Genomic DNA, 27,559 nt, shown 5'->3' with positions numbered 1-27,559 from the left:
CAGACCTACCCAGGACTGCATAAAGTGCACAAACAGTGCAGGCATTACAATAAATAATAAACAAGACAATAGGCACAGTAGAGGGCAGTAGGTTGGTGTCAGTCCAGGCTCTGGGTATTGAGGAGTCTGATGGCTTGGGGGAAGAAACTGTTACATAGTCTGGTCGTGAGAGCCCGAATGCTTCGGTACCTTTTGCCAGATGACAGGAGGGAGAAGAGTTTGTATGAAGGGTGCATGGGGTCCTTCATAATGCTGTTTGCTTTACAGATGCAGCGTGTGGTGTAAATGTCTGTAATGGCGGGAAGAGAGACATCGATGATCTTCTCAACTGACCTCACTATCTGCTGCAAGGTCTTGCGATCCAAGATGGTGCAATTTCCGAACCAGGCAGTGATGCAACTGCTCAGGATGCTCTCAATGCAACCTCTGTAGAATGTGGTGAGGATGGGGGGTGGGAGATGGACTTTTCTAAGCCTTCGCAGAAAGTAGAGACACTGCCGGGCTTTCTTTGCTCTGGAGCTGGTGTTGAGGGACCAGGTGAGATTCTCCGCCAGATGAACACCAAGGAATTTGGTGCTCTTAACGATCTCTACAGAGGAGTCGTCGATGTTCAGCGGAGAGTGGTCGCTCCGTGTCCTCCTGAAGTCAACAACCATCTTTTTGTTCACATTCAGAGACAGGTTGCTGGCTCTGCACCAGTCCATTAGCTGTTGCACCTCCTCTCTGTATGCTGATTCATCGTTCTTGTTGATGAGGCCCATCACGGTCATGTCATTGGCGAACTTGATGATGTGCTTCGAGCTGTGTGTTACAGCACAGTCGTGGGTCAGCAGAGTGAACAGCAGTGGACTGAGCACAAAACCCTGGTGTGATGGTGTTGGAGATACTGCTTCCGATCCGGACCGACTGAGGTCTCGCAGTCAGGAAGTGTAGGATCCAGTTGCAGAGGGAGGTGTTCGGGCCCAGTAGGCTCAATTTTCCAATCAGTCTCTGAGGAATGATTGCGTTGAATGCTGAACTGAAGTCTATGAACAGCATTTGAACGTACGTGTCTTTTTTGTCCAGGTGGGTTAGGGCCAGGTGGAGGGCGATGGCAATGGCGTCATCTGTTGAATGGTTGGGATGGTACGCGAACTGTAGGGGGTCCAGTGAGGGGGGCTTTTAAATGTTGTTAATTGACTTACCTAAATCATTTACTCTGGTAGCTCATTTTATTTATGCACTGTCTGTGTGAAGAAGTTGTCCATCAGGTTCCTTTTATATCTTCCCCATCCCATCTATGCCTTCTAGTTTTGAATTTCCTTTCCCAGTGAAGTATCACTATATCTATACACCTCATGATTTTAAAGATCACTCTAAGGTCTCCAGTACTCCAAGAAACAAAGTGCTAGCTTGCCGAACTTCTCCATATAATTGAAACCCTCGAATCCTGGAAACGTTCTTATAAATCTTCTTTGCACAGTTTCCAGTTGCACAACACCTCACAGAGCCCCTGACCTGAGTCCAATTCACACTGCTGTCTGTGAGGAGTTTGTATGTTCTCCCCACATCTGCGTGGATTCCCACAGTCCAAAGACGTACCGGTTGGTAGGTTAATTAGTCATTGTAAACGGTCCCTTGGTTAGGCTAGGGTTAAGTCAGGGTTTGCTGGGTGGTGCAGCTTGAAGGGGCTGTGAAAATATAACATCCCAACTCCTATACTCAGTGCGCTGACTGATGAAGGACAGTGTGCCAAGTGCTTTCCTCATCAATCTATTTATCTGTGATGTTATTTTCTGGGAATGGAAATGGTAAGCAGCTTCAGGTTCCTGGGCTTCAGTAGCTCCGAGGATTTATCCTGGGCCCAACATATCAATGCAATCACGAAGAAGGCTTGGCAGCAGTTATAGGAGCTAGAGGAGATTTGGGATGTCGCCGAAGCCCCTGGTAAACCTCTACAGATGTATGGTGGCCAGCGTTCTGACTGGTTGCATCACAGCCTGGTATGGAGGCTCCAATGCATAGGATGCTAAGAGGATTCAGAAGGTTGCAGACTCAGTCAGCCACATCTTCACAGGTACAAGCCTCCCCACCATTGAGGACACCTTCAAAAGACAATGCCTCAAGAAGGTGGCATCCATCATTAAGGATCCTCACCACCGGGGTCATGCCCTCTTTTCATTACTACTATCAGGGAGGAAGTATAAAAGTGCAACTCCTCAGATACTACAGAAAGATGTTGTGTTTCCAGCATTTTCCATTTTTGTTTTGGATTTCTTCTTGAATTTACAATTGGATAAATTGATTATAACTAATCAATAAGCTCCGAGACCTAGGCCACAATTCCTCCTTGTGCAACTGGACCTGCGATTTCCTCTCTTGCAGACCCCAGTCAGTTTGGATTAGCAACAAAATTTCCTCCACAATTTCCCTCAGCACAGATGCAGAACAAGGCTGCAATCTTAGCCCGCTGCTCTGCTCACTTTATACTTATGACTGTGAAGCTAAGCGCAGCTGCAATCTCATATTTAAGTTTGCTGATGACACCACTATCTTTGGCAGAAATCAAATGTGGTGACGAATTGGGATATAGGAGGGAGGTGGAAAATCTGGCTGAATGGTACTACGGCAACAACCTCTCCCTCAACGTCAGCAAAACTAAAGAACTGATTATTGACTTCAGGAGGAGAAAACTGGAGGTCCATAAGCTAATCCTTATTAGGTAATCGGAGGTGGTGAGGACAGTAACTTAAATTCATCAGTGTTATCATTTCAGAGGATCTGTCCTGGGTCCAGCACGTAAGTTCCATTACAAAGGAAGCATGGTAGTGCCTCTAATTTCTTAGAGGTTTTTTTTACAGATTCATCATATAATTCAAATCTTTCACAAGCTTCTGCAGATTCACAGTGGAGAGTATACTGACTGGCTGTATCATGGCTTGGTATGGAAACACCAATGCCCAAGACTGGAAAGTCTACAAATAGGAGTAGATATTGCCCAGTCCATCACAGAAAAGCTGTCCCCACCATTGATCCCATCTCCAAGGTGTGCTGTCATAGGAAAGCAGAATCCATCATCAAAGAACCCCCCCATCGAGGCCTTGCTCTCTTCTCGCTGCTACCACTGGGAAGGAGTAACAGGAACCTTAGGTCCCAGACCACCAGGTTCAGGAATAGTTGTTACCCTTCATCCATCAGGCTCCTGAACCAGCATGAAAAACGTCAATCACCTCAACACTGAACTCAATCCACAACCTATGGATTCACTTTCAAGGAATCTGCAGCTCATGTTCTCAATATCATTTATTTATTTGTTTGTTTGTTTGTTTATTTGTTATTATTTGGTTTTGTTCTATTTACACAGTTTGTTTTCTTTTACACATTAGTTGTTTGTCAGTTTTTGTATGTAGTTTTTAATTGATGCTATTGTATTTCCTTGTTCTACTGTGAATGCCCATAAGAAAATGAACCTCAGGGTAGTACATACTTTTACAATAAATTTACTTTGAACTTTACAATTGGACTAAGATTTCCAACCAAACTCTTTTATAATAAAGACTAACAAACCACTTTCCCACCTAATTTGCTGCACCTGCATGTCAACCTTCAGTGACTTCGTCTAAGCATAACTAGGTCTCTTTGAAGCCAGTATCTCAGCTTTTCTGATATGCTCTGTTGTGTGCACCAAAGTGGATGACCTCACATCGAAACAATGAAATGTACAGTGAAATAAGTTGTTTGTGACAATGACCAACAAAGTCCAAGATGTGCTAGGGGCAACTCGATAGTGTTGCTATACTTCTGGAGCAAACGTAACATCTCACCAACCGTAACCTCTATGCCTTCGGACTGTGGGAGGAAACCAGAGCTCCTGGAGGAAACACAGTCCAGCTTGGGGAGAACGTACAAACTCCTTACAGACAGCAACAGGAATTGATCTTCGATTGATGACATCTGGTGTTGAAAAGCGATTACACTGTAAGTTACAGTGTCACTCCCCAGAGTCAATCATGTTCCCACCCACTCACTCATCTTGTCCATATAAGAATTTATATCTTGTACTCACAATCCCTTCTGATTTACTACTGTCAAACAACTTTGAAACATGAAACTTTTGCCCCTCCTTGATTCTACAAATCATGCACACCACCCATAAGATTCAAGTCAAGAGTGTATTAGAAGTTAGATGGGCACAGCTTCAGAAATACTCAAGAAGCTTGCCAAGGCAGGATAATGCAGTTTGCTTGATTGGTAGCCATCCACTACTCTAAACATTCATTCCTTTTACAGTGTTGCAAAGTGACTAAGTATTCATCTTCTACATGTACGGTGGCAACTCATCAACGACATTCACTCAAACTCCATCCTCTATCACCTGAAAGGACCCAGGGGAACAGGAATTATTTATTCCATCTATTCACTCCCAGACACACGCTGTTGAGCATTAGAAACACATTGTTGCTTATTCATTGTCACCGGGACTATATTAAAGAACTTCCTGGCCAATAGCGTTACAACAGTATCATTAACAACAAGGACTCCAGTAGCTCAAAAGCTGACTCACCATCAACTATCAAGTTTGCCATTACCCATATAGTGAATCAGAATACACAATAATATGATGAATAAAATTAACAAAAGGAAGAGTTATAGTCCTCCACTTTAAAATAAATAATGTCAGACACTATTTTCACAGCATTTAATGCTGGGTTTGAAAGATAAAGAGATTTCTGACTTTTACTTTAAGAAAGTCTTGGAACCTTGAATGTTTCACATTGCACGGAGATCCAGTGTATCACTTCCTCCACACGGCCACTAAAAGACCAGCCTTACACGTTCTCCTTTTTTTATCCATTTCCTGAGCTCATTCATGTAGGCTGTCTGAACAAGTTGAAACAAGAATCAGACAGAATGCTCTCCTCCGCATCCCTTTTGACAAATGAAAGGACTCACTGTCCTTGGGCCTTCGTGCAATGGACTTTGCTACAAAAAGCATCCACAAGACTTTCTCTGCCTCATAAACTGGCTGCTTTCACTACATAATTAGGAACCTGGAGACAATAGTCCCTCTTTTGTTGGCTGAGCTCAGATTCAGCTGGAGTGCACTGAGCCTTTCTCCAGTACTGCAGTTTGATCAGGCTTTAAAAGACCACTTCCTTTGTTGAACCTTCCTTGGAACGTGGGGAAATTTGGGGAAGAGAAATCTGATATTCATTAAAATAACATGAATGAGAGCTGTAACAATGGAAACTTGGCACTAACTAACATGCCATGGCATGATGTGGGTAATAACGGAAATATTATTGTTTCTCATATACCTTCCACCTCCCCTTTCTCCACAACTGCTCCTCACAGACAGATCACTCACCCTGCCCCAGTGAGACTGCTTCAAACTGGCAAACAACCAAGTGAAAATGAATGCAGTCAGCAAGATATATGTAAGCATTTTTAGAATTGGGCGTAACTAAGTGGGCAATTTAAACAAAATAAGGTGTTGTTTGAATAGACTAACAAATTATGCAATACAACCCCCTTGTGACTAACTTTGTGCATTCACCCACAACTTCCATTAGCGCTCTATCCTTCATTGCAAAGATACCTTTCTTTCCCAATTTCTTTTTATTTTGTAATCATTGCAGCATGATATTGTAAGTTGCATGGATTTAAGTTTGCTTTCTTTGATCATAGTGACAAAGTTCAAATGCTGAATCAAAGAATTGTAAATAAAGGCATACCATTATTATACACATGATTCTGCAGGTGCTGGAAACCCAGAGTAACATGCACACATACACACAAATGCTGGAGCACTCAGCAGGTCAGGCAGCATCTATGGAAATTAATAAACAGTCAATGTTTCTGCTCAAGGCCCTTCAGGACACCATCATTATAGCCCATTATTTAATATCAAAATATATTATGTACAATAATTCCCTGCTAGATATGACTCACAGCACTGCTATTGGCAAAAAATAACACAGAAAAAGAAGTATAACTATCCTCTAAGTTCCCTGGTAATTTATTTGACATGGTGTCATTCCTTTACAGATATTCCCTTTGCCCTATCCATCCCTCCCATCTCAGTAACTTAATTAATATTTTTTCCCACTTCCAATGAAGAGTCTCATACCTGAGATTTTAGCTGATCTTCTTCCCACAGACGCTACCCATCTGCTGAGTACTTCCAACATTTTTATGTTTCCACCTCATGGATTTGCCTTGCAAGTTAATACCAAGGTGAACGACACATTCTGAACTTATCTAGAAATTGGAGTTCCAGATATTTTGGTTCATTTGAGTATGCCCACAAAAAATGAATCTCAGGGCTGTATATGGTGACATATATGAACTTTGATAATAAATTTACTTTGAACTTTGGTGTGCTAACAGCATTTGCCTGAAGGTCTTAGTTCCCAATCAGGTGACCTGCAAAACAAAAATGAATCAGGAAGTTGGAGAATAATCCAATTATAAAAGCATTATAACCAAACTAAATCTTAAGGGACATTTTTCATCACGTCTGGCATACAGCAGCATAAAATGCTTCCATGGAAATGAGGAAAAATAGATGGTGAAGCAGAGCAGGTTAGTGGGAATATAATAATTGCTTATGTCTTGGAACACCTCCTGAAGTTGCCGTCCAAGCCACACTCCACCCTGACTTGGAAATAATATCGTCATTCTTTCAATGTCACGAGTTCAAAACCTTGGAAGTCTCATGCTGTGGAGGCCAAGTCATTGGGATTGTATATTTAAGGTGGAAGTCAATAGGTTCTTGATAAGCAAGGGTATCAAAGGTTATGAGGTGAAGGCGAGAGAATGGTGTTGAGTGGGATGATAAATCAGCCATGATGAAATGGTGGAGCAGACTCGATGGGCCAAATGGGCTGCTCCTGTTCCTATGTCTTATGGTCTAACAACATTGTGCGTAAACCCTCCCACCAATAACTGCAGCACTTCAAGAAGGTATTTTACCATCAGCTTCTCAAGGATAACTAGAAGTGAGCAATTTAAATACTGGCTTAGCCTGCAAAACCTCACATCCCTTGAATGAATATATTTTCAAAAAACATGCTTTATCTTCTCTGCGTTTGGAGTAGCCCTTTGTGGAAGAAACCACGGACCTTTAAATTAGTGTCTCATTTCCATTTTGTTATGGGCTTTGCTCCTTGTTTTACCCTATGTGAATGCAACACATTGACTGCACATTCAACGGCCAGTATCTATCAGTCCCCATGGAAATATCTGCTGCACACCCAATGACATCAATAAATGAGTGCCTGATGCTGGTGAACATCAGATACACTAAGGGTTGGAACTGAAACTGGAATTGGAATGTTATTGTCTTATGATCTGAGATACAATGAAAAACTTGTCTTACATATGACGAAACATTGTACAGGGAGAAGGTCAAACACCTAGCGAGCTGGTACAGTGATAACAACTTGATGCTTGATGTCACCAAAACCAAGGAGATGATCGTCGATTTCAGACAGTCTCAGCCTGAGCACACACCCCTCAGCATCAGCGGCTCCACAGTGGAGAGAGTGGAAAACATCAAGTTCTTTGGGGTGCAGATCTCAGACAATCTCACCTGGTCCAGGAACACCACTGGGATTGTGAAACGGGCTCAGCAGAGATTGCACTTTCTGAGGAAGCTTAAACAAGCATCACTCCCCACTAACATCTTAACTACATTCTACAGAGGCGTGGTTGAGAGTGAGCTGACCTTTTGCATCACAACCTAGTACTCCAGCTGCAGTGCTGTCAACAAAAAAGCCTTGCAGAGGGTGGTTAGGGGAGCAGAGAAGGTTATTGGGGTCTCCCTACCTTCTGTCCAAGACCTCTTTCAGAGTCCATGCCTCCAGAAGACACGATACATCATTAAAGACCCCTCACATCCTCTCCATGAACCGGTTGTTCTTCTGCCATCAGGCAAATGTTACAGGAGCACCAAAACTAAAACCACAAGGCTACTAAACAGCTTCCTCCCACAGGCAGTCAGACTGATAAATAGCTGCTCTACCTGACTCTGCTTTGGACACTTTAACTTGCACTGGACACTTATAACTTGATTTTAACTGACATGTGGCTGTTGTGTTTTACTATTTATTGTTATGTTTATTATTCAGTGTTGCATTTGTTATGTTATGATTGCACTGCTCCTGGGAAACATTGTCTCATTCTGCCCTGCAGAGCTGTTGTACGGTTAGAATGACAATAAAGTTTTTTGAATCTTTGAATCTTTGAATACTGTTCATGTGGATCAATTCATTACACAGTGCATTGAAGTGGTACAAGGTAAAACAATAACAATAACAATAAAAGTGTAACAACTACAGAGAAAATGCAGTGCAGGTAGACAATAATTTCATTAAGAGGTAGATTATGAGGTCAAGAGTCCATCAATTTCTTGATACTCTCTAATCCACCAAGAAATGATTATTAGTTGAAGCTAACATGTACAAAATGGCTTTTACGAAGACATTGTGCATTAAAAAAACTATGTAAATAAGACTTAATGGGCAAGTCTTGGTTTAGAGTAGCGGTTCCCAACCTAGGGTCCAGGGAGCCGTTGGTTACTGGTACCCCTGTTTTAGAGTGACGTTAGTTGAGGCTGGTCAAGTTGCAAAGATACCCATCCCCATCTGAATGTAATTGGTTCCCTGAGATCTTCAGTGTTTAACTGAACTGATAGCCAAGGCATCATCACTTTGACAGCTCACCCAAAGGCACAAATTGCAGCTGAATCCCTGTCCTGCCTGCAAAACAACGGAGCATCAACTTGCAATAAAATGTTCTAAATATTCTTGCAAGGGAGGAAGTGCCAAAGCTCACTGCTGACCTTGAGGAAATATGCATATAAATTTGGAAATCTCCTTGGAGGCTTTTCTCCTAAGAATTGTTGGTGCTTTATGTTGAGTAACAATGATGTAATCAAACAAACTCTGCAAGCAATCATTCACAAAGAGCAAACAACGAAATATGACAGACAATTTTTCACTAATATTTTTAAACATTCAGTTGTGACTGAAACATACACAAGATAGTAAGTTGTTATTTTTACATATAAAATTCAGTTTAAAATTCATTAAATTTTGGAGAAATTACAATCCATTCACTTAGATTAGAGTAGTGGGGTTTTTAACAATGATTAGGACTAACAGCATACTCAAAGTGAAACAAATTCAGTTTTTCGGGGGAAAACACTTTCTGCATTTGCATGACTTCACTGGTTTCCACTGGTTTCATACTGGAAAAAGTTTCAAGGAATCCTTGACAGCCTACCCTGGACCTCCCAATGGACTCTGCCATTGTTAACCCCTCTATAGAAGCAGTGAGCATTGACAGCCTCAGTCTTTCTCTTACCTAAATTCTAGGCCATGGTTTGTATATGGCACAAGGCCGGAAGGTCAACAACATGCCTAACCATGGTTAACACTGCTTTCAGCGCCAGTGTAGCCTGGCTATCAAATACAGCTATTTTATTCTTGATTTACCAAACTCAAAAATAAAAACGAAGTACAGTGCAAAGCATGATCTATAGTCCACAAAATCCAACATTCAAACAATTCATTCCTCAGTTGTGTCGATATTATTACCATAGGTTTTACTATATTTAACCCCATTACCTATACTGTTCCATCACAGAAGAAGGACTTTGGCCTACTAACACTACTCAAAGAATTTTTCTTCTGGAAGTGTTGGGGGGAAGGTTGACAGCTGACGGAGGGTCCATTGAATAAAAATCAATTAACTTACTCTTTTGTTTAATAAAAAAAAATCATGAAAGATAGTTAGTTCTGCCCAAAAGAAAGGAGCAGGTTCAATCCAACTCCATCTGCTTGGGCCACTAGAGTGTAACATCTGTACAGTATTATTGAGCATTATGGTGAGTTAGTTTCACTGCCGCATGTTGTATGTGCTTTAGTCACCATCATTTCAAACACTGTCACTAGGAGCAGTCAATACTGCATCTATCACATTAAGTAATGGTAAAGCAAAGAATGTGTTAGTGTAAAGTATGACCTTGAGTCACTGCCTGCTCAAGAGAGCCAGTTCAGAGAAGAAAGCTGTTTGGCAGGTCTAGATTGCATGTAGCTACAAACTACTTTCTTTGAATATATTTACTTCTTATGCTTTGAATTCTGCAGCATTGTTTTTCCACTGATCTGTGTGTCAAAAATTTCCATAAATGTTACAGATTATAGCAAGAGAATACGAATGGGCATTTAAGTACAATCTTGGGAACCACATTCGAGGCAAATATTCTACATGAGAGTCTGCTCTATAGCTTTTTCTAATGCCGGAGAGTGTTACAGTGCAGAGCATGAAGTATATCAAAGATTATGAGCAGTTGTGTTTGAGTTATATCTTAAAGCACAAGAGTGAAAGGTAAGCAGTATATCGCCGCATTATTGAGAGAAATATGCATATATCAGAGAATTTTATGGTTGGGATGTGAGCTATATCAGAATTTATTGCTTTTTTATAAGAAGTATTCTTCAACTATGGTGCACCAGTGAGAAACACTTAACATATGTATCTACATGGCTTGTGAAAATGGTATAGCGTCTCCTTCTTGAACTGGTTGAGTGTTGAGGTGGTGTCTTCCCATAAGGGCAGCTTGGTAGTAGCATAGTGGTTAGCACAAGGCTTAACAAAACAGGTGACCTGGGTTCATTTCCCACCACTGCCTGTAAGGAGTCTGTACCTCTCTCCGTGACTGTGTGGATTTCCTCCAGATGCTCCGGTTTCCTCCCACATTCCAAAGACGCTATGCCTTGCCCAAGGTAATCTTCAGGTTGGCAGAGGGAAGCAGTACCTTACTCCTCCTTTGGTAGAAATGTATCTCCACCCTGCAACCCACTCCTATCTATTCCCCTCATTTTGTTTTCCTCCTTTAAACCTCCCTCATTCTCCTACAATGTTGCAATGTATTCTGTAAGTAAGATATCCAGGACATCACCTCTGCGGCCATTGGATTCTGAGTCTAGAAGAAGGAAGACTGATAAAAAATCTGCTTCTTCCTGGATATTGCTGAGATTTTTATGTATTGCTATTGCCGCAGTCATCCGTATTAATAGTAAATATTCTCTCATAATGACGATTTGGGTTATAGATGAGGGCTCTGGTGGATCATGGCTGATCTGGCCATGGACTCATCTCCACCTACCTGTCTTTTCCCCATAACCCTTAATTCCCCTACTATGCAAAAATCTATCCAACCTTGTCTTAAATATATTTACTGAGGTACCCTTCCCTGCTTCATAGGGTAGAGAATTCCACAGATTCACCACTTTTTGGGAAAAGCCATTCCTCCTCATCTCCTTCCTAAATCTACTCCCCTTGAATCTTGAGGCTATGTTCCCTATCAATGCAACCAACTTTTCTGCCTCTTAACTGATCTATCCCTTTCATAATTTTATATGTTTCTATAAGATCTCCTCTCATTCTTCTGAATTCCAATGAGTACAGTCCCAGGTGACTCAATCTCTCCTCATAGTCTAACCCCCTGATCTCTGGAATCAACCTGGTGAACCTCCTCTGAGCTGCCTCCTTCACTTCTATGAAAAAGTTTGCCAAGATACCTTCTTTTATAAATGTTGTGTGAATAGGGTTTATTCAGTTGAGCTACAATCGTTGATGACCCCAAAGATATTACGAGTTGCTGGGAAGTTTGGAAAATCAACCAGAGGGTGGAGAATCTGTAGAATTCATTGCCACGGACTGTGGAGGCGAAGTGAGTGGGTATATTTAAAGCGGAGATTGGTAGGTTCTTCATTAGTAAGGCATCAAAGGGTACAGGGTGAAGGCAGGAGAATGGAGCTGAGAGGGAAAATAAATAAGCCATGATTGAATGTCAAAGCAGACTCAGTAGGTAATATGGCCTCATTCTGCTCCTATGTCTTACAGTCTTATATGGGTAACTTGTCTCCCCAGTAGCCTTGCTGTAGATCGGCGTAGCGTGTTTCATCATCAGTTGAAGATGAAAATAAGGAATACATTCCAAGCCACATGACAGAGGAAATACTGCAGAAATAGTGAACATGACACCTTATGGATGCTGCCCTGCTGAACTTTTGCAACATGCCTCCATGACCATAACCATCTTCCTCAGAAACAAGCCCAACTACTGAAAGATTTTTAATTTTCTTAAGTTCCATTTCATTTCACCTGTTCTTGGGTCTCATGATGCCACACTCAATCATATCTGGGCTCAATGGTAGCTACCTCCATGTCGCCATTTAGCTCCTGTGACATACAACTGGGTGCTGGAGGATGTAAGAGATCATAAATGCAAAAGATTCTGCAGATGCTGAAAATCTTGAGAAACACGCGCGAACACGCGCACACACACACACACGCACACACACACAAACACACACACACACACACACACACACACACACACACACACAAACACACACACACACACACGCAGTGCTGGAGAAACTCAACTAGTCAACTGTAGAGAGGAATAAGCAGTCAAAGTTTCAGGTCAAGACCTTCTATCGGGACTGATAAGGAATCGGAGAGAAGCTAGAGTAAGTCAGTGGGAGAAGAGAAAGAGTACAGTCTGGCAGGTGATAGGTGAAACCAAGTGAGGGAAAAGTGGGGGGGGGGGTAGAAGATCATTTTGGTCAATGTCATTGTAATATGAGCTATGCCTAAAAAATATAATTGTATTGCTGGTGGATTTTGTAGATTTTTAAATGTATACAGCACTGGTCACAATTGACATTAAACTATTTACTTATATCGACAGTTTAATATGAATTGTGCCCAGTGATCATTTACTGCTCTCTTCATAATTACACAAATAAAGCACAGTTATGTTCTACACCTGAAGAAACTAATCTTTCTCCAGGAATTCTCCCTGGCCAGGTGGAGAATATTAATGGTGGGATTTTATCTTGATGTACCAGAATGAATGCCAAGGGAATTATGAATAGGTATTTACCTGGATGATGAGATTGCCTATATTTTGTGGAATCAAGTAGATTATTTATTTTTTTCACAAATTGTGAAGGCGCAGATTTTGCTGAGAGGCCTGATCCCAAACTTACCACTTAGGCAGCCTTTTACCCAAACTTCACAGCATCAGATCCACACAGCTCCTCTAGCTGGAGGACACTGTTATGTCTTATAACTTCCAAAACCAATCCAAGGGAAAACATAGGAGCTAGGATGAACATGTCTACTTTGTTTCACTTAAGCGAGGCAGGCACAAATATGACACGGTGGCATAATGACGAATGCCACTCATGTACTTTTACATAGAACCTGAAATTAATTATGTAAAGAACAAAGAATACTTATTCAAACAATATATTTATAATTTTATCAAAATATTAAATATACTACACTCCTCCCTGCTTAGCTACTGTATAAACTCCAACTCAATACAGAATGCATCTCAACTCAAATATGTAATGTATTGCTCTCTATTCAACAATACCTATACATATATATTACAACTACTATATAGGCATTAACAGCATAGAACATTTTTCATTATCCCACTCAGGCCTAAAGATTTAATTGCTGTGGAGGATTTTTTAAAATCTTGTTGGATAACTTCTCTCCTGACAAGTAGGGGTCACTCTGCTGGGCAGGTGGGGCTTGTGGCTGTGAAATAATCTTAGGCTCTGAGTCCTCCTCTTGTGGTGGTTGTAGGAGTTGAATCTGGGCATGTAGGAAATGGTTCTGACAGTTCTAGACACCTTTCTTCACAACAACTGACTCTGCTCTCCTCAACTGATTGACGTGTCATCTCCAGATTACATCAGACAAAATCTCCACTGTGTGGGAGAGTAGTCCAGTTCTGTCCTTAATCTTTCCCACTTTCGATTGTCTTTCCAGTCCCTCGCCAGGACTGCTTGTCCAGGAGTGAAATGTCGAAACTCCATGTTTGAGGAGCCCTTGATTTGTCTCAGCTGTTTGTCCTGCATACTCCTTCTGAGATTGGGCTTGAGTAGATCCAAGCATGAGCACAAGGATGACCCAGGAACAGCTGGTGAGTTGTTGGTTGTGGAGTGTGCTACATTGTGATGTGCAAGGAGGAAATTAGCTTCTGATTCAATGCCAGTGTAATGTGTTCTGCTGACATTGCTTACAATGCATCTTTAGATTCTGGACAAATATTTCTGCCAAGCCATTTGTAACTGGGTGGTACAGTGCAGAAGTAATATGTCTTATTCCATTCATTCTCAGGAATGGCTGAAACTGCTTCGCAACGAATTGTGATCCGTTGTCACTGACTAAGTGCTCTGGAACGCCAACCCTTGACAAGAGGTTTCTCAACACATAAACATTTTGCAATGCCGTAGTGGAGGCTATCGGGAACACTTCTAGCCACTTTGAAGTTGCATTCACTACTACCGAGAAATTTGTTCCCATGAATAGTCTGGCAAAATCCATATGAATCCTCTGCCAGGGCAATGCTGGACATTGCCAGCGATGGAGAAATGCTGCTCTTCTGCTGGACATGTTGGCATCCCGAGCAGTGCATGGCACACTGCTCAATCTGCTGACCTATCCCAGGTCACCAGTCAAAGCCTAACGCCAACACTCTCATTTTGACCATGTCTAGATGACCTGCATGTAGCTCCTCTAACACTTCCGCTGTCAGCTTGGATGGTCCAACAACTCTCAATCCCCACATAAGGCAACCCCTGTCAATGGCAAGTTCATTCTGGCACTGGTAAAAACGGGAAACTGGAATTTCTGCTGCATATTTCGGCTATTTTAGGTGGCCAAGTAGACCTGAGACAGTATGGGATCTTTTCTGGCTTCCCTTTGGATCATCACTGCTGTAATAGGGAGACTTCAGATTTGCATTGGGGAGAATAAATCAAGAGAACGTCCCCTTTTGTAAGTTTTTCAGGAATTTCCATCTCCAAGGAAAAACAGGACAATCCATCAGCATTCCATAAAAAGCTTATCTCTGCATTCTGTGGATTAAAAATGGGCACTAGTATCTGAGGATCATTAATGAGGGGAAACTCTCTCATATAAGTACCAGGTAAGATGTTTTACACCCCAAACCAGATTCAAGACATCTCTGTTAATCTGTGTGTATTTTTTCACTGCAGCCTTAAGGGAATACGTTGCAAAGGCTATGGGGTGTTCACTTTCATCACTCGTAACATCTGACATAACTGCACTTAAACTACAAGGCAAGAGGCAAGCTTCACTGGATGCTGTGCATCATAATGTGTGAGTACAGCGTCTGCCATCACCATTTCCTATGCCTTTTGAAAAGCCACTTCATACTGCTTTGCCCATTACCATTTCTTCCCGATTTGTAGTAACAAGTTCATGGGGCGGAGAAGAATAGCCAGGTTTGGCAGAATCCTGTTATAGCAATTGGCAAATCCTAAAAAAGACTACAGCTGTGACACATTCTTTGGCCTTGGAGCATCCACCACTGCTTGAATTTTCTTAGTACACTTGTCTAAAACTAGTGCATCAATAGCGTGACTGCAATAAGTGATGCTTGGTTTAAAGAATTCACAGTTGTTGCATCGCTCTCTGAACCATAATCTTCTAATCTTTTTAACACTGTCTTGAGATTTTGGAGATGTTTTTTATTGGCCTGACTGGTAACAATGATGTCATCCAGGTAGGGCCTGGGCAGCCTTGCAGCACCTAGTCCATTGCTTTCAGCAGAGTGCAGGGACAAATGCTCCTCCAAAAATAAGTCTATTAAAGTGATACACCCCTTTGTGAGGGTTTATTGTGAGAACAAATTTGGATTCTTATTCTTTCTCCATCCGTGGGTAGGCTTTGCTGAAGTGTTTTCCTCCAGAAAGGTTTGCAAAGATATTCTCTATCCTGGGCATGGGGTATTGATCTATTTTCAGTACTGGGTTGTTGGTGACCTTAAAATCAACACAGATCCTGACAGACCCAATCTTCTTGACTATTGAGATCATTGGTAGTGCCCATGGGCTCCACTCAACCTTAGAAAGAAATTCTTCAGCCTCCATGCGATCTAATTCATTGGCTACTTTAGGAAACCAGACGGTCTTTGTAAAACTTGAGTGTGCCATTTTTATTTAGCACTACTTTACCCTTAACATGTTTGAGTTTTCCAATGCCATCCTTGAACACCACTGTAGCATCATTGAGTACCTTTCTAAATTCACTTTGACTCTATTGCAGGGAATGGAGCATGCAAATGGTGGGTGGATCTCCAATCAAGTTGTGGTTGTCTCAGTCAATCATAGCCCCACAACTCTGGCCCTCCTGTTTTTAGCACATACAAATCCAAAGTGACTTGTTGATTGTTGTAAACAACAGGAATTCTGCAGATGCTGGAAATTCAAGCAATACACATCAAAGTTGCTGGTGAACGCAGCAGGCCAAGCAGCATCTGTAGGAAGAGGTGCAGTCGACGTTTCAGGCCGAGACCCTTCGTCAGGACTAACTGAAGGAAGAGTGAGTAAGGGATTTGAAACTTTCAAATCCCTTACTCACTCTTCCTTCAGTTAGTCCTGACGAAGGGTCTCGGCCTGAAACGTCGACTGCACCTCTTCCTACAGATGCTGCTTGGCCTGCTGTGTTCACCAGCAACTTTGATGTGTGTTGTAGATTGTTGTATTCCACCTTACAAATGTCATTCCCACAGGAGTTATCTTTACTGCAGTGTAAGCTCTTAGTTGGATAGCTGCAGACAATGTTAATTTTCACATGTTAAATGTTAAGAATACTCAGTCCTGTGTCACTTTCATCATTATCAGATGTTTCATCAACAGCATGCAGATCAGCGTTCTTTTTGAAACTGGAATTTGACATTTTAATCTTTTTCTCTCCCCTGTGCAGTCCATTTATTTTTGTCTGCCCAACATGCTCTTGGTGTATGTGTTTTCTGCAAGATTTGACTTTAAATCTGCACTGGTCTGGTGTATCTGCAACAACTGTAACATAATTTGCGTGGCCAGGCAGATTTCTGCTTAGGCATTGCAATCTTGCCCATACTTACGTTAATTTCTATCTGCAATTCAATAACATAGAAACATAGGAAATAGGTGCAGGAGTAGGTCATTCGGCCCTTCGAGCCTGCACCACCATTCAGCACGACCATGGCTGATCATCCAACACAGAACCTTGTACCTACCTTCTCTCCATACCCCCGATCCCTTTAGCCACAAGGGCCTTATCTAACTCCCTCTTAAATATAGCCAATGAACTGGCCTCAACTGTTTCCTGTGGCAGAGAATTCCACAGATTCACCACTCTCTGTGTGAAGAAGTTTTTCCTCATCTCGGTCCTAAAAGGCTTCCCCTTTATCCTCAAACTGTGACCCCTCGTTCTGGACTTCCCCAACATCGGGAACAATCTTCCTACATCTAGCCTGTCCAATCCCTTTAGAATTTTATACGTTTCAATAAGATCCCCCCTCAATCTTCTAAATTCCAGTGAGTTTAAGCCTAGCCGATCCAGTCTTTCATCATATGAAAGACCTGCCATACCAGGAATCAATCTGGTGAACCTTCTTTGTACACCCTCTACGGCAAGAATGTCTTTCCTCAGATTAGGGGACCAAAACTGCACACAATACTCTAGGTGTGGTCTCACCAAGGCCTTGTACAACTGCAGTAGCACCTCCCTGCTCCTGTACTCTAATCCTCTTGCTATGAATGCCAGCATACCATTCGCCTTTTTCACCGCCTGCTGTACCTGCATGCCCACTTTCAATGACTGGTGTACAATGACACCCAGGTCTCATTGCACCTCCCCTTTTCCTAATCGGCCACCATTCAGATAATAATCTGTTTTCCTGTTCTTGCCACCAAAGTGGATAACCTCACATTTATCCACATTAAATTGCATCTGCCATGAATTTGCCCACTCACCCAACCTATCCAAGTCACCATGCATCTTCTTAGCATCCTCCTCACAGCTAACACTGCCGCCCAGCTTCGTGTCATCCATAAACTTGGAGAAGCTGCATTTAATTCCCTCGTCTAAGTCATTAATATATATTGTAAACAACTGGGGTCCCAGCACTGAGCCTTGCAGTACCCCACTCGTCACTGCCTGCCATTCTGAAAAGGTCCCGTTTACTCCCACTCTTTGCTTCCTGTCTGCCAGCCAATTCTCTATCCACATCAATACCTTACCCCCAATACCATGTGCTTTAAGTTTGCACACTAATGCCCTGTGTGGGACCTTGTCAAAAGCCTTTTGAAAATCTAAATATACCACATCTACTGGTTCTCCCCTACCCACACTACTAGTTACATCCTCAAAAAATTCTATGAGATTCGTCAGACATGATTTTCCTTTCACAAATCCATGCTAACTTCGTCTGATGATTTCACCGCTTTCCAAATGTGCTGTTATCACATCTTTGATAACTGACTCTAGCATTTTCCCCACCACCAATGTCAGGCTTACCGGTCTATAATTCCCCAGTTTCTCTCTCCCTCCTTTTTTAAAAAGTGGGGTTACAATAGCCACCCTCCAATCCTCAGGAACTAATCCAGAATCTAAAGAGTTTTGAAAAATTATCACTAATGCATCCACTATTTCTTGTGCTACTTCCTTAAGCACTCTGGGATGCAGACCATCTGGCCCGGAGGATTTATCTGCCTTTAATCCCTTCAATTTAACTAGCACCACTTCCCTACTAACATGTATTTCCCTCAGTTCCTCCATCTCACTAGACCCTCGGTCCCCTACTATTTCCGGAAGATTATTTATGTCCTCCTCAGTGAAGACAGAACCAAAGTAGCTATTCAATTGGTCTGCCATGTCCTTGTTCCCCATGATCAACTCTGGCTGCTGATTGATCCATTGATACAGTGATTTCAACTGCTCTTTTAAATGTGATTTGTGCTTCAGTTAGGAGTTGTTTTTGAATGTTTTCTTGTAAGATTATCCAAAATACAAACTAAATGATCTCTCCATGCATTATTAATCCTTTCACTGAACTGACAATGCTCAGACAATCGTTTCAATTCAGCCATGTAAGCTGATATGGACTCCCCTTCCTTTTGATTGTGCTTAAGAAGCCTAAAGCATTCTGCAGTCAACAATTGTTTCAGTTTCTAAGTGCTTCGGTATTACTTTCATGATATCAACAAAGCTCATTTCTGCTAGTTTGGTTGGAAGAACAAACTGTATGCTCTTCCACCAATTGCACTCAACAAAACTGGCACTCGTTTTTCATCATCTATTCCATTTGATTTAAGATACAGCTCAATTTGTTCAGTAAACATCAGCTGTTTATCTGTAATGCAATCAAATGCATCTATCTTTTCAATATAGCCAGCTTTCCGTTCTTTTTAATTTACTGTTATTATTGCCTAGTACTCACTGTTTATGAACTTATGAATTTCATCTGTTTTCTGCCTTTTTTAACTCACATCTTCTTCCCTTTCAAAGAAACACATGCTGCATTTTTTTAACTTGACCATCTTCTCCCCTTCTGAAGGAAAAACTGTGCTGTGCTTCAACAGGTGCTGTAGGTATCCATCTCGGTTTTGTTTTGAAACTTACTCATCATCACTGTTATATTTTGTATCTCCAAAAACTAATAAAAAGGAAAACACAGGGACGGGGATAAATGTGTCTACTTCACTTTACTTCAGTGTGGTGGGCATAATTATAATGTGGTAGTATAATGAAATATACCATTCATGTGCTCTTATATTTAACCAGTAATGAATTATGTCATCAGAAAAGAATGCCTAATCAAATGATATATTTACAATCTTACTCAGATATTACTGAAATATTAAATACACAGCAAAGACAGATCCAAAACCAAGAAGTAAGGCCATCTCTGTCATGTGGGCCTCGAGGATATAATTAATAGAGGTAGGTGGGCATGAGATGCACCACCCACAAAAAACTAAACATTTTCAAAAGTTGGTAAAAGAACATCCCTAGCAATGCTCGCTATCAAAGACCTCAAACATTTCTTACTGGTTCTGTGTGGAACTAACAAAACTCAGTAAAACATGGACTTGTGGGATGAAAACTGAACACGTTGCACACGTTGGATAAGCACATCTACAAGAGCACTGATGTTGCAGGAAAGCAGCATCGATCTTCAAAGACCCCCACCATCCAGCCCATGCTCTGTTCTCGCTGCTGTCATCAGGAAGGAAGTACAGAAACCTTAAGTCCCACATCACAAGATTCAAATATGGTTATTACCCCTCAACTATCGAGCTCCCGGAAAAGAATGGATAACTTCATTCACCTCAACACTGAAATTATTCCACAAACCTATGGACTCACCTTCAAAGACTTGACAACTCATGTTCTCAATATTATTTATTATTCATTTATGATTATTATTTTGCTTTTCTTTTTGTATTTGCACAATTTATCATCTTTTGTGCATTGGTTGATAGTGCAGTTTGTCATTGATTCTACTGTGTTTCTTTGTATCCACTGTGAATACCCAAAAGAAAATAATACGTCTGCGTGCAGACATGTATTTAATTTGAAGAAATGATAGAGCAAAGCTGAAATTTAACACCTCAGCACAAAGGTGCCTATTCATGGAAATGACGGAGGTGGCCATATCAAGGAATGTCATTGTTACTTCCTCCTGTACATGTCCGAAGCCACATTTATAAACTGAACTTGAGGCTTCTAAGCCAATGTAAGACATTTTTTGAAGAGGAGGTCCATCTCAAAGATATCATAATCACCTTTTTTGTTGAAATCCATGTGTGATAATAGAAACAACACACACAAAATGCTGCTGAACACAGCAGGCCAGGCAGCATCTATGGGAAGAAGCACAGTCGACGCTTTGGGCCAAGACCCTTCGTCAGGACTAACTGAAAGAAGAGATATTCAGAGATTTGAAAGTGAGAGGGGGGAGCATCTGCAGATTTCCTCATGTTTGTGATAATAGAGTCTATTTTTTTAACCTGGGTTACCACTTTCATGGGCAGAGAAGGATACATTTTGGCACTTATACCCATTCGGATTCTGTTGCAGTGAAGTCCACGGAGTATTAAGAAAATGGTAGTAGTTGATTATATTATTCTACAACTGGATGCTCTGATGACTATATCAGAGAACTGAATATTTGCAGTTCTCAGTGATGCCAAAAATATTATGGAAGAGATCAAGCATGCTTTCCAAGAAGCTACATTTTAACTTGGCTTGTAAATGCATTATGTTATTTTCTGGTCTGTGTTACATTGATGTGAAAACTAGTCAAGAATTGTGTTTGTTAGGCAAACAAAGGAATGGGCTGATGTCAAATCAAGGACACGGAAGACGCTGCACCAGCGGCAAAACAACAATTAATAGCTCTTTGATTAACTGAAAAACCACACAATGAAACGGCTTTGATTAACTGGCTACATATTAACTTGATGTTCATTCAAAAGCCATTTACTGCATTGAAATGTCTATTAAATTGTGGTGAGCAGAACAATGAATTTCATTGGCTGTAAATTAGTTCACAGCTTGATTGTGTTCCCCCACCTCCCCTCCCTATTTTCTCTTGTTCCTATTTCTCTTGAAAACACTGGCTATTGCTTTGATCAAGAACAACAGCTGTCTGGATCCAAATCTATATGACCATTCTTCATGTGAAACCCAGTGTATGACCGTTGACAAACAAGAGAAAATCTGAGGATGTTGAAAATCCAAGCAACACATACAAAATGCTGGAGAAACTCAGAAGGCCAGGCAGCACCTATGGAAAAAAGTACAGTCGACTTTTTGGGCTGAGACCTGTCAAAGGGTCTCGACTCAAAACATCGACTGTATTTTTTTCCATAGATGCTGCCTGGTCTGCTGAGTTCCTCCAGCATTTTGTATGGGTTGTATGACAGTTGAATAGCTTTGGGCCTCTACTCACTAGAATTCCGAAGAATAGGGGGAACCTCATTGAAACCTATCAAATGTAGAAAGCCCTCAACAGAGTGAATGTGGAGAGGATGTTTCTTATGGTGGGGGAGTCTAAGACCAGAGGACACAACCTTTTAAAACTGACATGAGGAAGAATTTCTTTAACCAGAGAGTGGTGAATCTGTGGAATTTGTTGCCACGAGTGGCTGTGGAGGCCAAGACACTGGGTATACTTAAGGCAGAGGTCAATAGGTTCTTGATCAGTTGATTAGCATGGAGCTTTATGAGGAGAAGGCAGGAGATAGGGGGCTTAGAGGGAAATGGATCAACCATAATAAAATGGCAGAACAGACCTGATGGGCCAAATGGCCTAATTCTGTTCCTATATCTAATTTGCTCATACAGAGTATCATAGCAAAGTTTGATCCCATGTTAGTTTGATATCTATATGCACACATGGAAAGTCACACTTGGTAACATTGACACTTAAGTCTGCCTCAAGCCAGCAATACAGGCCAGCTTTGTTAACTCTTTACAGAAGGCATTGTAGGGTTCTATCCAGTAAGTGATAAGGAAAGAGAAATGGTATAGATGAGAGAGGAGCAATGTCAAGGAGTATTTCAATAGCTCAATAGCTGAGCTCAAATCTATCTCATCACCTGCCCAGTTAGGTCAGTGACATTCAGCTAGAAGAACTTGGTGGGTCTGTTAGGATTCCAGTTTATTGCAGAGCTGGCCAGCAGGGTCAGACCTAGTTCCCTTAGGGGTTTTTGAGAACTTATTGGACTGTCTTGTTATTGATCAGTGACTGCACATGTTTCCAATTAACGTGTGTGTATTTAAACCATGCTTCCTTGTCCTACTTTGCTCAGTCTTAAAGTGTGATCTTGAAAGTAGCAAGGGTCTCTGCTATTTTTTTTTGGGGGGGGGGCAGGAATTATTTTGTGTGTTTTTTTAATGTTTACTCACTGCCTGCCATTTCTGAACCTTATTTGTGCATTAAGATCTTGGATTACTAAATTAGTGTTTGGATTACTGCATTCCTGTGTTGGACTGACTGATGGCCTGTTTTTGCCCATCTTGACTAAAAGGAAGTAAAACTTGCTTTTGAATCTTTACAGCAACTCCTGCCTGCTTCATGGTTTCCTGCGATTGGGTTCACTCTCAATCCTCAGTGGTAGAGTGCTGGACTTTCAACCTAGTGACCTGAGTTCGATTCCCGATCAGGCCATTTCCCAAACAGGGTCAGGCAGCATCTATGAAAGGAAACAGGTAGTCAGTGTTTCAACTGACCCAAAATGTTCACTGATTCCTTCAATAGATGATGCCTGACACATGCAATTCAATCTGTCAGTGGAATCAGTGCCCTGATGAAGGCTGTCAACCCAAAACATTGACTGTGTTTTCCTCTCCATAGATGCTGCCTGACTGCTGAGTTCCTCCAACATAGAAATATAGAAAACCTACAGAACAATACAGGCCCTTCGGCCCACAATGCTGTACCAAACATGTATTTACTTTCGAAATTACCTTGGGTTACCCATAGCCCTCTACTTTTCTAAGCTCTCTGTATCTATCCGGGAGCCTCTTAAAAGACCCTATTGTATCTGCCTCCACCACTGTCGCCAGCAGCTCATTCCACGCACTCACCACTCTGCATAAAAAAACTTATTCCTGACATTTCCTTTGTACCTACTTCCAAGCACCTTAAAATTGTGTCCTCTCGTGTTAGCCATTTCAGCCCTGGGAAAAAGCTCTGACTATCCACACGATCAATGCCTCTCATCAACTTATACACCTCTATCAGGTCACCTCTCATCCTCTGTCACTCCAAGGAGAAAAGGTCAAGTTCACTCAACCTATTTTTGTAAGGCATGCTCCCCAATCCAGGCAACATCCTTGTAAATCTCCTCTGCACCCTTTCTATAGTTTCCACATCCTTCCTATAGTGAGGTGACCAGAACTGAGCACAGTGCTCCAAGTGGGGTCTGACCAGGGTCCTATATACTGTAACATTACCTCTCAGCTCTTGAACTCAATCCTGCAGTTGATGAAGGCCAATACACCGTATGCCTTCTTAACCACCCAGTCAACCTGCACAGCAGCTTTAAGTGTCCAATGGACATGGACCCAAAAATCCCTCTGATCCTCCACACTGCCAAGAGTCTTACCATTAATACTTTATTCTGCCATCATATTTGACCTACCAAAATGAATCACCTCACACTTATGTGGGTTGAAGTCCATCTGCCACTTCTTAGCCCAGTTCTGCATCCTATCACTGTCCTGCTGTAACCTATGACAGCCCTCCACACTATCCATGACACCCCCAACCTTTGTGTCATCAGCAGATTGTAAGTTGCTTTAAATTCCAGCATCTGCAGTCACTGGCATTGCCTGCTCACATAAATTACCTTTCCCAGTTGTGGAGGATTGCATGGGCTGACTGTTACACTCAAGAGCAGGAACAGGCACTGATATCTGTAAGCCTCAGGGGCATTTAGAGATTAAATGCTTTACATTATATCTCGACTTGACTTATGGTATTGTGAAGAGTTAATCTGGATGGTGTGATTTTCTTCCCAGAAAATAAATCTCTAGAAATTACAAAAAATAACCCCAAGATCAAGTTTCAAGTTAATTTATCAAATGTACATGGAAACATACAGTGAAATGTGTCATTTGTGTTAACAACATCTGGAGACAGCCTGCAAGAGTCGCCACAAATTCTGGCACCAACATAGCATGCCACAATGCTCAGCAGAACAGCAGAAAACACACCAAGCAACAAGAGCAAAACAAGCCCTGTTTATTCCTCCCACCCACACAGGTACGCTGCCCTTTAACTCCATCCTCCAACAGACCCAGACTTCCAGACATTGAGCTTCAATTTCCCCGGACAACTCGGAGATTTACAGACTCTGCTCTGGCCTATAAGCCTCGATTCTGGTCTTCCGATTTGATCCTCGGGCTTCAGTCCCCAGCAAAGATCCAAGGACATGACAATCACTGAACACTTAGCCTCAAACTCCAGACTTGCTGATGATTGGACCTCAAACACTAGGCTTCAAACTCTAGCCTAGCCAATTTGTGAACTGAGGGAGTTATCGAAACTCATCCCTCTTGCCCACATGGAACTCTAACTCCAACTGACAGCTTGTTAACTTGGGGTGGGTCCTCATCCACTTGCTGCCAGCCCAACATCCAACCACAGACGTCCCACATCCGTGTCTCTGGCCTTTGAACATGAAGCAGAGACTTAGACTCTGCCCTGACCTCTAATTCCTTCATATTCCTATCTCTAAACTGTAAGCTGACCTCTAACTCCCTTCTGTATCTGTCAAACATCTTTAAAACAATTAAATCTGGGCAAACATGAGGAAATCTGCAGATGCTGGAATTTCAAGCGACACACATAAAAGTTGCTGGTGAACGCAGCAGGCCAGGCAGCATCTCTAGGAAGAGGTACAGTCAACGTTTCGGGCCGAGACCCTTCATCAGGACTAACTAAAAGAAGAGCTAGTAAGAGATTTGAAAGTGGGAGGGGGAGGGGGAGATCCGAAGTGATAGGAGAAGACAGGAGGGGGAGGGATGGAGCCAAGAGCTGGACAGTTGATTGACAAAAGGGATATGAGAGGCTCATGGGACAGAAGGCCTAGGGAGAAAGAAAAGGGGGAGGGGGGGAAACACCCAGAGGATGGGCAAGGGGTATAGTGAGAGGGACAGAGGGTGAAAAAGGAGAGAGAGAAAAAGAATGTGAGTATATAAATAAATAACAAATGGGGTACGAAGGGGACTTGGAGTATTAGCGGAAGTTAGAGAAGTCAATGTTCATGCCATCAGGTTGGAGGCTACCCAGACGGAATATAAGGTGTTGTTCCTCCAACCTGAGTGTGGCTTCATCTTTACAGTAGAGGAGGCCGTGGATAGACATATCAGAATGGGAATGGGATGTCTAATTAAAAAGTGTGGCCACATTTATATGCACACATTCTTTTTCTCCCTTTGTCCGTCTCACTATACCCCTTGCCCAACCTCTGGGTCCCCCCCCACTTTTCTTCCTCCCTAGGCCTCCTGTCACATGATCCTCTCATATCCCTTTCGCCAATCAACTGTCCAGCTCTTGGCTCCATCCCTCCCCCTCCTGTCTTTTCCTATCATTTCGGATCTCCCCCTCCCCCTCCCACTTTCAAATCTCTTACTAGCTCTTCTTTCAGTTAGTCCTGACAAAGGGTCTCGGCCTAAAATGTCAACTGTACCTCTTCCTAAATCTGGGCTGTGACTCTATGGAGGTCACAGGTCGGTGCCATCTTGTATTTGCCACATGCAAATCAGGTCTTGCAAAATTCATTTCATGTATTTGCATGTGAAGACACTACAGGAGTTATTTTCTTCTGGATTGCTTTGTCATTAGAAAGGGGAAAGAAAACTACATTGATTTAGTACTTCTCACAAGATTCTCAGGTCAGATGTCAAACCAAGAATGTTACACATTAGGCCAGGCACATGAATACTACTGGGCCTGAAGTCCAGAGCATCAGCCACAAAGTAAAAGCAACTTCAGATGTACCTTTTAGTTGTTGTGCAGTTGGTCTGCTGATCTCCTTTAGAGTTCTGGGTGTCAGACCTCAGACAATGGTCAGGGAGAGCACTGTTATCCCGGTACATGGATAACCACATTTGTTGTCTACTATATAGAATATGAAGGAGCCTTTCACCTGTAGGCCAGTGATGGGCAGCACCATTTTAGTCTGTATTGCCACTGGTTTATGTAGCTGCCTCCATTAGGTGGTAGGGGAACCACTTCCCAACAAGATTTCCATACCACTTTGTTTCACTACCCAATCGGTAAAGGCGCAGAAATTGGAAGTGCTGACTGGGGCAGCCAGGTAGTATGAATGCTGCAAAATCCTGCCTTTGAATCCTCACGCGAGGGATAAAATTCCACGTGATTACATGTTCTGCAAGAGAGCAGGTAACATGGGAAGCCTCCATTCAATGTTATGAAGCAATTCTGATATTGTGGCAATTAATAGATTAAATAGTATTCATCATAAGGAAGGGTTTCAAATAAAGCTAACATGGGGGAACAATGGAGAATGAAAATCTTTAATTAACCTGTGGAAATACAAAATGAAAAAGTTTGAAATAGTCAACAGTTTAGTTGCAGAATGAGAATAATTTAAAATTTTGTGCAAATGATCTTTCATCAACTTTGCAGTCAGCAACCAGCAGTTCTAACATTGTTTTTCTCTCCTCTAATTCTGGTTAAATCACTAAGCCCTTCCAATATGTTATGTGTTTATCTCAGGTTTCTGACCTCTGCCATATTCTATTTCGGCAACTATAAGTCTCAGATTTTAGAGTAGCAGAGGAAGAGTTCGAGTGAATAAGAGGTAACCTCAGTAGACATGTACAACTCATAGAGGGCTGAACAAGGAAGTTATAGGAAGATTGTATCACCCAACTAAGAAGTCAAGAATTTGGGGGTTACAGTCTCGGAATAATGGGGAAGATCATTTAACACTGTAATTAGAAGAAATTCCTCCCTTCAGAGGCTGTAAGTCTTTGGAATTTTCAGCACAGGAGGGCATGGAGGATCAGTAGTTGATTTCAATCAAAATACAGATCACTCTTCTTTTGAATATCAAGGGAATCAAGGGATATGGGGATAGTACAGGAAAATGGCAGTGAGGGAGAATTCACGGTAATTTTACTCAGTGTATCAAGGATGGGGTCTTCA

This window comes from Mobula birostris, chromosome 2, assembly GCF_030028105.1.
Source record: "Mobula birostris isolate sMobBir1 chromosome 2, sMobBir1.hap1, whole genome shotgun sequence".
In the NCBI taxonomy this organism is placed as follows: Eukaryota; Metazoa; Chordata; class Chondrichthyes; order Myliobatiformes; family Myliobatidae; genus Mobula; species Mobula birostris.
This window is presented reverse-complemented; position numbering follows the sequence as displayed.